The sequence below is a fragment of the Salvelinus fontinalis genome, chromosome 31, assembly GCF_029448725.1.
Source record: "Salvelinus fontinalis isolate EN_2023a chromosome 31, ASM2944872v1, whole genome shotgun sequence".
Taxonomy (NCBI): Eukaryota; Metazoa; Chordata; class Actinopteri; order Salmoniformes; family Salmonidae; genus Salvelinus; species Salvelinus fontinalis.
Genome location: NC_074695.1, coordinates 9,614,772 through 9,624,501, shown reverse-complemented (window position 1 = coordinate 9,624,501; position 9,730 = coordinate 9,614,772). Strand labels below are relative to the sequence as shown.

At 46.9% G+C, this 9,730-nt stretch overlaps 1 protein-coding gene across 1 annotated transcript in view; it reads right to left on the bottom strand.

Moving 5' to 3' along the window:
- Positions 1 to 1,891: 1,891 nt before the first annotated feature.
- The window catches only part of LOC129829503 (sodium-dependent neutral amino acid transporter SLC6A17-like), a 56,024-nt gene continuing 48,185 nt past the window's right edge, over positions 1,892 to 9,730 (bottom strand). The window contains exon 12 of the mRNA XM_055891219.1: positions 1,892 to 9,730. This exon is cut by the window's right edge and continues 2,254 nt beyond it. The gene's annotated coding sequence lies outside the window, so the exon portion shown is untranslated.

Below are 9,730 nucleotides of genomic sequence, written 5' to 3'. Positions count from 1 at the left end.
GACGGATTGCTCAGATGGCGCTGGGGAGACGGATGGCTCAGATGGCGCTGGGGAGACGGATGGCTCTGGCCGGATACGGCGCACTGGAGACCAGACGCGTTGAGCCGGCCTCATGACACCTGGCTCAATGCCCAATCTAGCCCTACCAGTGCGGGGAGGTGGAATAACCCGCACTGGGCTATGCACACGTACAGGAGACACCGTGCGCTCTACTGCGTAACACGGTGTCTGCCCGTACTCCCGCTCTCCACGGTTAGCCTGGGAAGTGGGCGCAGGTCTCCTACCTGCCCTTAGCCCACTACCCTTTAGCCCCCCCCCAAGAAATTTTTGGGAGTTACTCACGGGCTTTTCGGGCTTCCGTGCAAAACGAGTCCCCTCATAATTCCGGTTACGAGCTTGATTCTCCGGCTTCCATCCACGTCTCCTAGCTGCCTCCTCATACCAGCGCTCCTGGGCTGTGGCTGCCTCACTCTTCTCACGAGAGCAGCGATATTCTCCAGTTTGCGCCCAGGGTCCTCTACCAGACAGGATCTCCTCCCAAGTCCAGAAGTCCTTGTTGCTCCGTCGATTTTTCCCATACCGCTTGGTCTCTGTATTTTGGTGGGTGATTCTGTTATAGCTGTCGCTTTCCTCATCCTCGGACGAGGTGAGGAGAGAAGGATCTTCTGACCAATATGCGGAGTTAGGGAAATATGCCATCTTTATTTATAACGAAAACTGATGACACGAAAACACTTTAACAAACTACAAAATAAGAAAACGACGTACAACGGAACCTGAACATAAACTCACATCAACAAACGTAAACTCACGAACAGGAACGTACATCAAAACGAACGAACAGCCAAACAGCTCCAAAAGTGAATACATCGACATAACGAAGACATCACAGGAGACAATCACCCACAAACAAACAGTGAGAATGCCCTACCTAAATATGACTCTTGATTAGAGGAAAATGCAAACCACCTGCCTCTAATCAAGAGCCATACCAGGCAAACCGAAACCAACATAGAAACAGATAACATAGACTGCCCACCCAAAACACATGCCCTGACCATAAACACATAAAAACTAACATAAATAGGTCAGGACTGTTACACTGTCTGTATGAGGGTGAATACATCTGACACTGTCTGTATGAGGGTGAATACTTCTGACACTGTATGAGGGTGAATACTTCTGACACTGTCTGTATGAGGGTGAATACTTCTGACACTGTCTGTATGAGGGTGAATACTTCTGACACTGTCTGTATGAGGGTGAATACATCTGACACTGTCTGTATGAGGGTGAATACATCTGACACTGTCTGTATGAGGGTGAATACTTCTGACACTGTCTGTATGAGGGTGAATACTTCTGACACTGTCTGTATGAGGGTGAATACTTCTGACACTGTCTGTATGAGGGTGAATACATCTGACACTGTCTGTATGAGGGTGAATACATCTGACACTGTCTGTATGAGGGTGAATACTTCTGACACCCACTGTGTGTATGAGGGTGTGGCATCTCAGACGGTGGGAGGATTTGTACAGATATATATTTTTAATCCAAGCATCACTGCAGCTGTTGTTCCCACTTCGAGGAATCCAGGCATCTTTGACATCATGAGACGATCAGTCAATATCCAAAGGGAATATCTCTCCCTACTGAAGCCTCGGCAAGGGAATGGAAGACCTCAACAAGCTACTGTCGATTCAGCTTCTGCTACAATGTGCTTGTTGACAGACAGATACAGTGTTAGACTCCGAGTCGCTCCGCTGAAAAGATCAACAGAAATGTGATTTCTACAACACTTTTCCTGAAGCGTTGAACATTCAGGCTAAGACTCACATTCAAATGAAACATCTATACTAAAAATAAAGGACACTACCTACACACTGTATAACGTGGTTCATACAAGTGGTCACTTTTATTTCAATTTTTGTCTAAGACAAAAAAGATAGATTGCTACAGTGCTAATGCTCATGAATTGTCACACAGGGGAGGACCACGTTCAAGTTGTCATTTCTGTGGAGCCAGAAAGTTGTCCTAAAGAGCAACTGAAGAGACACGTAACACTGATAGATTGCTTAGCGTCATTACAACGGAGTTCACATCATCTACTTGACTACAGTTAGTAAAGCTGTAATCACTGAAGGTGGAAATCAAGAAACACACAACCAGTTTTAAACAGTGACATCTTACAGGTAACACAGACACCAGACGCGTGCGCACACACACACGTGCGCACACCAGACACACACACACACACACACACACACACACACACACACACACACACACACACACACACACACACACACACACACACACACACACACACACACACACACACACACACACACACACACACACATCAAAGTACAGTCTCTCCAGTTATTTTGACTGAGAACAACAATCTCACACTAATACTATATTATCATTGTAAATCTACAGACACAATAAGGGTACATTACGTACAAAAATCGGAAATATCTAAAAATATACAATTATTATATACAGCTCAAGTATTCACCCTGTCACTCCTATTATATTTATAGATAGATATATTCATTTTGAATTTGACAGAATGTACATCAACATCTACAGAGTAAATATACAGAAAAAAAGGGGCAGTTAGGGGATTTTACAATTTGATGTTAAATGGTTTGTCGTATGGGCCAGGAGAAACTGTAACTAATGGATCGGTTTTTCTCCAAACAGAATCTACAAACTTTAGCTACCTTTAGCCACCGCTAGCTAACAATCAATGGAAGTGAATGGTACAAACTTTAGCTACCTTTAGCCACCGCTAGCTAACAATCAATGGAAGTGAATGGTACAAACTTTAGCTACCTTTAGCCACCGCTAGCTAACAATCAATGGCAGTGAATGGTGCATCTAGACCACTACCAGGGTGAGGAACCAGCTAACATCAAGTTGTAGAATCCTAAACTTCCCCCATTAAGTACTGTAGTTCAATATATTGATCTTTCACAGAATAAAGCATATTATCACTGTTATATAAATACACTATCACTGTAATTTGAGAGAAAATGAGTTAGTCTACACAGGATTAATGTGTTGTACTTGTACAAGGCAGTATTGAAACAGTGATAATACATACAGGCCATGGAGTTGACATTACATTACCTCAATATGTGATTTAGGGAACTTAACGCAAATACATTTCTAGGCAAATTAATGATTAAAGGCAATGTGCAATATACACCTTCTAGTCTCTGTCCACTTTGTGTGCTTTCTGTATCCTTTCAGACTGTTCCTCTCTCTCTCTCTCTCTCTCTCTCTCTCTCTCTCTCATCTCTCTCCCTCTCGCTTAATCTCTCTTTCTCTCTCTCTCTCTCTCTCCCTATCTCTCTTCTTCTCTCTCTCTCTCTCTCTCTCTCTCTCTCAATCTCTCTTTCTCATCTCTCTCTCTCTCTCTCTCTCTCTCTCTCTCTCTCTCTCTCTCTCTACCTCCTTCTATCCCTCTCTCCCCCCCCCCTCCCTGGCCTCCCTCCATCAATAATAGTTCAAGTGATTCTAGCTCTCTAATTGGTAATAATTTCCTCTATGACCTTTTAGTATAATTAATTCATGAACCATGTTAGTCTGTTTAAGTGCTATACAATCCGTAACTTTTTGAAAGGGAGAAAGAGATAGGTTTCCTGTGTTTACGTCCCAAATGCACTATATAGGGAAAATAATGCCATTTGGCATACAACCCTGTGAGTTCCTGCTATACACATTAGCCCATACACGTACTGTAGCCTGTATGGGTATGTAGCTAAGTGATCTGCTAGCTCGTCTTCCAACATGACCATGTAGTCCCTAGCAACCTGCGGCTGTGATCCACCAGTCAATACAACGCTATGAGTAAGTGCTGTGCTCTATTTGCTGGTAACAATGCAATAATCTATTCTGCTACCTCACTTCCTTTGTGCTTCTACAGTTGTGCTTCAGATGTGCGCTTTACTGCTGTGCTTTACTGAAATCTAAAGAGGCGTTTTGTTTGTCTGTTTGTGCCTGGACTTTCTATCCTGTGCTGGGTATTGTGTATCGGCTACCACCATTAGAGATCTATCACTCCTAGGGGTTGAACCATTTCCCCAAAATTCCCAGCTTTTCCCGGAATGAAGTGAAGAAAAACTCCTTCATGAGTTGGAATCCTCCAAACCGTATTCTGGAAAACCTGAGACAGACAAGACATACTCTGTCGCTGGTTTTCTGTTTGATCAGGGCATGATGTTCAACTCCAGTGTCTCTACCTGCGGTACAGTGCTCACGTGGCTGGGACTATGTGCTACATAACAACTCTACATAATGTCTCCATAAAGACGACTTTAACAAAAGGCTAACAGACAGACACAGAGATGCTGTCCAGGCAACAGGTTGGTCAAAGCCTGTAACAAACATTATAAACCATATCTGGGTTGGTCAAAGCCTGTAACAAACATTATAAACTATATCTGGGTTGGTCAAAGCCTGTAACAACATTATAAACCATATCTGGGTTGGTCAAAGCCTGTAACAAACATTATAAACCATATCTGGGTTGGCTGCCAGCAACACATTGACTCTATCTCATTCTCAGTCACTTTAAAAATCTGTTCTCTCATAATTTTCTTTCCTTCATGTTTAGAAAGTACTTTGTCCTAGATCCGGATTCAATCTGTATCGCTGAAGTATCGCTGAAGCAGATCTGCGTTAAGAGTTTAGGGTAATTTCCAATTGAGCCGACAAACATGTATGCAGTGTTTACCGTGAATGCACGAGTCTCCATGAATGCGGGAACATTGCCTTTACATTTCAATCAAGCTATAAAGTGAATGTTCCGAGCTACTTCGTGTATTCAGCTTGTATCCAGCCCCCTCCTAGTCATTTCTTTCAGATCAGAGTAATGAAGGAGAGGAGGCAAGGAGAGGAGGCAAGGAGAGGAGGAAAGGAGAGGATGGATGTTTTTTTTTTAGAAGAGCCACAGTGTGCTCTGTGTGTATCATCACTGTCTTCAGGGTGAGGCAGGAAACACACAGACACTGTCAGGTACTCCTCTGGTGGCCAACAGTGTCACCATGTGGTTCAAGTCTGCTATTGCATCAACAAAAAAATACGAGTTTCATTTTGTACACTACATTACACACTACATTATATCCACATAATAGTTATTATTTAGACAAATCTCACACTATCATACAAATATTTCAACCATGAAAATAAAAGGTCTTTAAAAAAAAAAAACTTGACAATTCACAGAAATAAAATCTATTATTAGTGCCATTGATTGATCAGAGTGCTTACCGAAGAAGATAATTAGAGGAATGTACATTATTAATTAGCCTTACATTTCCCATTGATCAATTTTTGAACAACGGTCAACAGCAATCCCCTGGGTACATAGTTCTATTTGTAATACTGGGGTCACCTGGGCTGTTTGCAGAGCACACACAATGCCTGGTGATCAAACGCTAGCTGATTGGCTTATCTGAGCACAGGTGAATCATGCTGCCTTCTAAGAATGGATTAAAATGGGGGCCCCCTTCATCTAGTGTATGATAGATGAGGACTGCCATCAACATCCGTAGTGGCTCTGCTCTGTTTGGTCTCATAGGGGACTTGTTTTGTTTGGTTCAGTGGGGTTTTAGGGGCGACGTGGGGTTTTAGGGGCGATATGGGGTTTAGGGGCGACGTGGGGTTTTAGGGGCGACGTGGGGTTTTAGGGGCGACGTGAGGTTTTAGGGGCGACGTGGGGTTTTAGGGGCGACGTGAGGTTTTAGGGGCGACGTGAGGTTTTAGAGGCGACGTGGGGTTTTAGGGGCGATATGGGGTTTTAGGGGCGACGCTAGGTGAACAATAGAGAGAGGGGGGGGCTGTTCTTTACAGCTAGGTGAACAGTAGAGCGAGAGGGGGGGCTGTTCTTTACAGCTAGGTGAACAGAAGAGAGAGGTGGGCTGTTCTTTACAGCTAGGTGAACAGTAGAGCGAGAGGGGGGGCTGTTCTTTACAGCTAGGTGAACAGTAGAGAGAGGGGCTGTTCTTTACAGCTAGGTGAACAGTAGAGCGAGAGGGGGGGCTGTTCTTTACAGCTAGGTGAACAGTAGAGAGAGGTGGGCTGTTCTTTACAGCTAGGTGAACAGTAGAGCGAGAGGGGGGGCTGTTCTTTACAGCTAGGTGAACAGTAGAGAGAGGTGGGCTGTTCTTTACAGCTAGGTGAACAGTAGAGCGAGAGGGGGGGCTGTTCTTTACAGCTAGGTGAACAGTAGAGAGGCGAGGTTGTTCTTTACAGCTAGGTGAACAGTAGAGCGAGAGGGGGGGCTGTTCTTTACAGCTAGGTGAACAGTAGAGAGAGGGGCTGTTCTTTACAGCTAGGTGAACAGCAGAAAGAGAGGGGGGCTGTTCTTTACATCTAGGTGAACAGCAGAGAGAGAGGGGGGCTGTTCTTTACAGCTAGGTCAACAGTAGAGCGAGAGGGGGGGCTGTTCTTTACAGCTAGGTGAACAGTAGAGAGAGGGGCTGTTCTTTACAGCTAGGTGAACAGCAGAGAGAGAGGTGGGCTGTTCTTTACATCTAGGTGAACAGCAGAGAGAGAGGGGGGCTGTTCTTTACAGCTAGGTGAACAGTAGAGAGAGGGGGCTGTTCTTTACAGCTAGGTGATCAGTAGAGAGAGGTGGGCTGTTCTTTACAGCTAGGGGAACAGCAGAGAGAAAGGGGGCTGTTCTTTACATCTAGGTAAACAGTAGAGAGAGGGGGGCTGTTCTTTACAGCTAGGTGAACAGTAGAGAGGGGGGGCTGTTATTTACAGCTAGGTGAACAGTAGAGAGAGGGGGGGGGCTGTTCTTTACAGCTAGGTGAACAGTAGAGAGAGAGGGGGGCTGTTCTTTACAGCTAGGTGAACAGTAGAGAGAGGGGGGGCTGTTCTTTACAGCTAGGTGAACAGTAGAGAGGGGGGGGCTGTTCTTTACAGCTAGGTGAACAGTAGAGAGAGGGGGGGCTGCTCTTTACAGCTAGGTGAAAGCAGAGAGAGGGGGGGGGGCTGTTCTTTACAGCTAGGTGAACAGTAGAGAGAGAGGGGGGCTGTTCTTTACAGCTAGGTGAACAGCAGAGAGAGAGGGGGGCTGTTCTTTACAGCTAGGTGAACAGTAGAGAGAGGTGGGCTGTTCTTTACAGCTAGGTGAACAGCAGAGAGAGAGGGGGGCTGTTCTTTACAGCTAGGTGAACAGTAGAGAGGGGGGGGCTGTTCTTTACAGCTAGGTGAACAGTAGAGAGAGGGGGGCTGTTCTTTACAGCTAGGTGAACAGTAGAGAGTGGTGGGCTGTTCTTTACAGCTAGGTGAACAGCAGAGAGAGAGGGAGGCTGTTCTTTACAGCTAGGTGAACAGTAGAGAGAGGTGGGCTGTTCTTTACAGCTAGGTGAACAGCAGATAGAGAGGGGGGCTGTTCTTTACAGCTAGGTGAACAGTAGAGAGAGGGGGGGGGCTGTTCTTTACATCTAGGTGAACAGTAGAGAGAGAGAGGGGGGCTGTTCTTTATAGCTAGGTCAACAGTAGAGAGAGGGGGGGCTGTTCTTTACATCTAGGTGAACAGTAAAGAGAGGGGGGGCTGTTCTTTACAGCTAGGTGAACAGTAGAGAGAGGTGGGCTGTTCTTTACAACTAGGTGAACAGCAGAGAGAGAGGGGGGCGGTTCTTTACAGCTAGGTGAACAGCAGAGAGAGGGGGGGCTGTTCTTTACAGCTAGGTGAACAGTAAAGAGAGGGGGGGCTGTTCTTTACAGCTAGGTGAACAGTAGAGAGAGGTGGGCTGTTCTTTACAGCTAGGTGAACAGTAGAGAGAGGTGGGGCTGTTCTTTACAGCTAGGTGAACAGTAGAGAGGGGGGGCTGTTCTTTACAGCTAGGTTAACAGCAGAGAGAGAGGGGGGCTGTTCTTTACAGCTAGGTGAACAGTAGAGAGGGGGGCTGTTCTTTACAGCTAGGTGAACAGCAGAGAGAGGGGGGGCTGTTCTTTACAGCTAGGTGAACAGTAGAGAGAGAGGGGGGCTGTTCTTTACAGCTAGGTGAACAGTAGAGAGAGAGTGGGGCTGTTCTTTACAGCTAGGTGAACAGTAGAGAGGGGGGGCTGTTCTTTTCAGCTAGGTGAACAGCAGAGAGAGAGGGGGATGTTCTTTACAGCTAGGTGAACAGTAGAGAGGGGGGGGCTGTTCTTTACAGCTAGGTGAACAGCAGAGAGAGGGGGGGCTGTTCTTTACAGCTAGGTGAACAGTAGAGAGAGAGGGGGGGCTGTTCTTTACAGCTAGGTGAACAGTAGAGAGGGGGGCTGTTCTTTACAGCTAGGTGAACAGTAGAGAGAGGGGGGCTGTTCTTTACAGCTAGGTGAACAGCAGAGAGAGAGAGGGGGGCTGTTCTTTACAGCTAGGTGAACAGTAGAGAGAGGGGGCTGTTCTTTACATCTAGGTGAACAGCAGAGAGAGGGGGGGGGCTGTTCTTTACAGCTAGGTGAACAGCAGAGAGAGGGGGGGCTGTTCTTTACAGCTAGGTGAACAGTAGAGAGAGGGGCTGTTCTTTACAGCTAGGTGAACAGTAGAGAGGGGGGGGCTGTTCTTTACAGCTAGGTGAACAGCAGAGAGAGGGGGGGCTGTTCTTTACAGCTAGGTGAACAGTAGAGAGAGAGGGGGGGCTGTTCTTTACAGCTAGGTGAACAGTAGAGGGGGGGGGGCTGTTCTTTACAGCTAGGTGAACTGTAGAGAGAGGTGGGCTGTTCTTTACAGCTAGGTGAACAGTAGAGAGAGGGGGGCTGTTCTTTACAGCTAGGTGAACAGCAGAGAGAGAGAGGGGGGCTGTTCTTTACAGCTAGGTGAACAGTAGAGAGAGGGGGCTGTTCTTTACATCTAGGTGAACAGCAGAGAGAGGGGGGGGGGGCTGTTCTTTACAGCTAGGTGAACAGCAGAGAGAGGGGGGGCTGTTCTTTACAGCTAGGTGAACAGTAGAGAGAGGGGCTGTTCTTTACAGCTAGGTGAACAGTAGAGAGGGGGGGGGCTGTTCTTTACAGCTAGGTGAACAGCAGAGAGAGGGGGGGCTCTTCTTTACAGCTAGGTGAACAGTAGAGAGAGAGGGTGGGCTGTTCTTTACAGCTAGGTGAACAGTAGAGGGGGGGGGGCTGTTCTTTACAGCTAGGTGAACAGTAGAGAGAGTTGGGCTGTTCTTTACAGCTAGGTGAACAGTAGAGAGGGGGGCTGTTCTTTACAGCTAGGTGAACAGCAGAGAGAGAGGGGGGCTGTTCTTTACAGCTAGGTGAACAGTAGAGAGAGGAGGGGCTGTTCTTTACAGATAGGTGAACAGTAGAGAGAGGGGGGCTGTTCTTTACATCTAGGTGAACAGCAGAGAGAGGGGGGCTGTTCTTTACATCTAGGTGAACAGCAGAGAGAGGGGGGGCTGCTCTTTACAGCTAGGTGAACAGTAGAGAGAGGGGGGGCTGTTCTTTACAGCTAGGTGAACAGCAGAGAGAGGGGGGGGCTGTTCTTTACAGCTAGGTGAACAGTAGAGAGAGGGGGGGCTGCTCTTTACAGCTAGGTGAACAGTTGAGAGGGGGGCTGTTCTTTACAGCTAGGTGAACAGCAGAGAGAGGGTGGGGCTGCTCTTTACAGCTAGGTGAACAGTAGAGAGAGGGGGGGCTGTTCTTTACAGCTAGGTGAACAGTAGAGAGAGGGGGCTGTTCTTTACAGCTAGGTGAACAGTAGAGAGAGGGGGGGCTG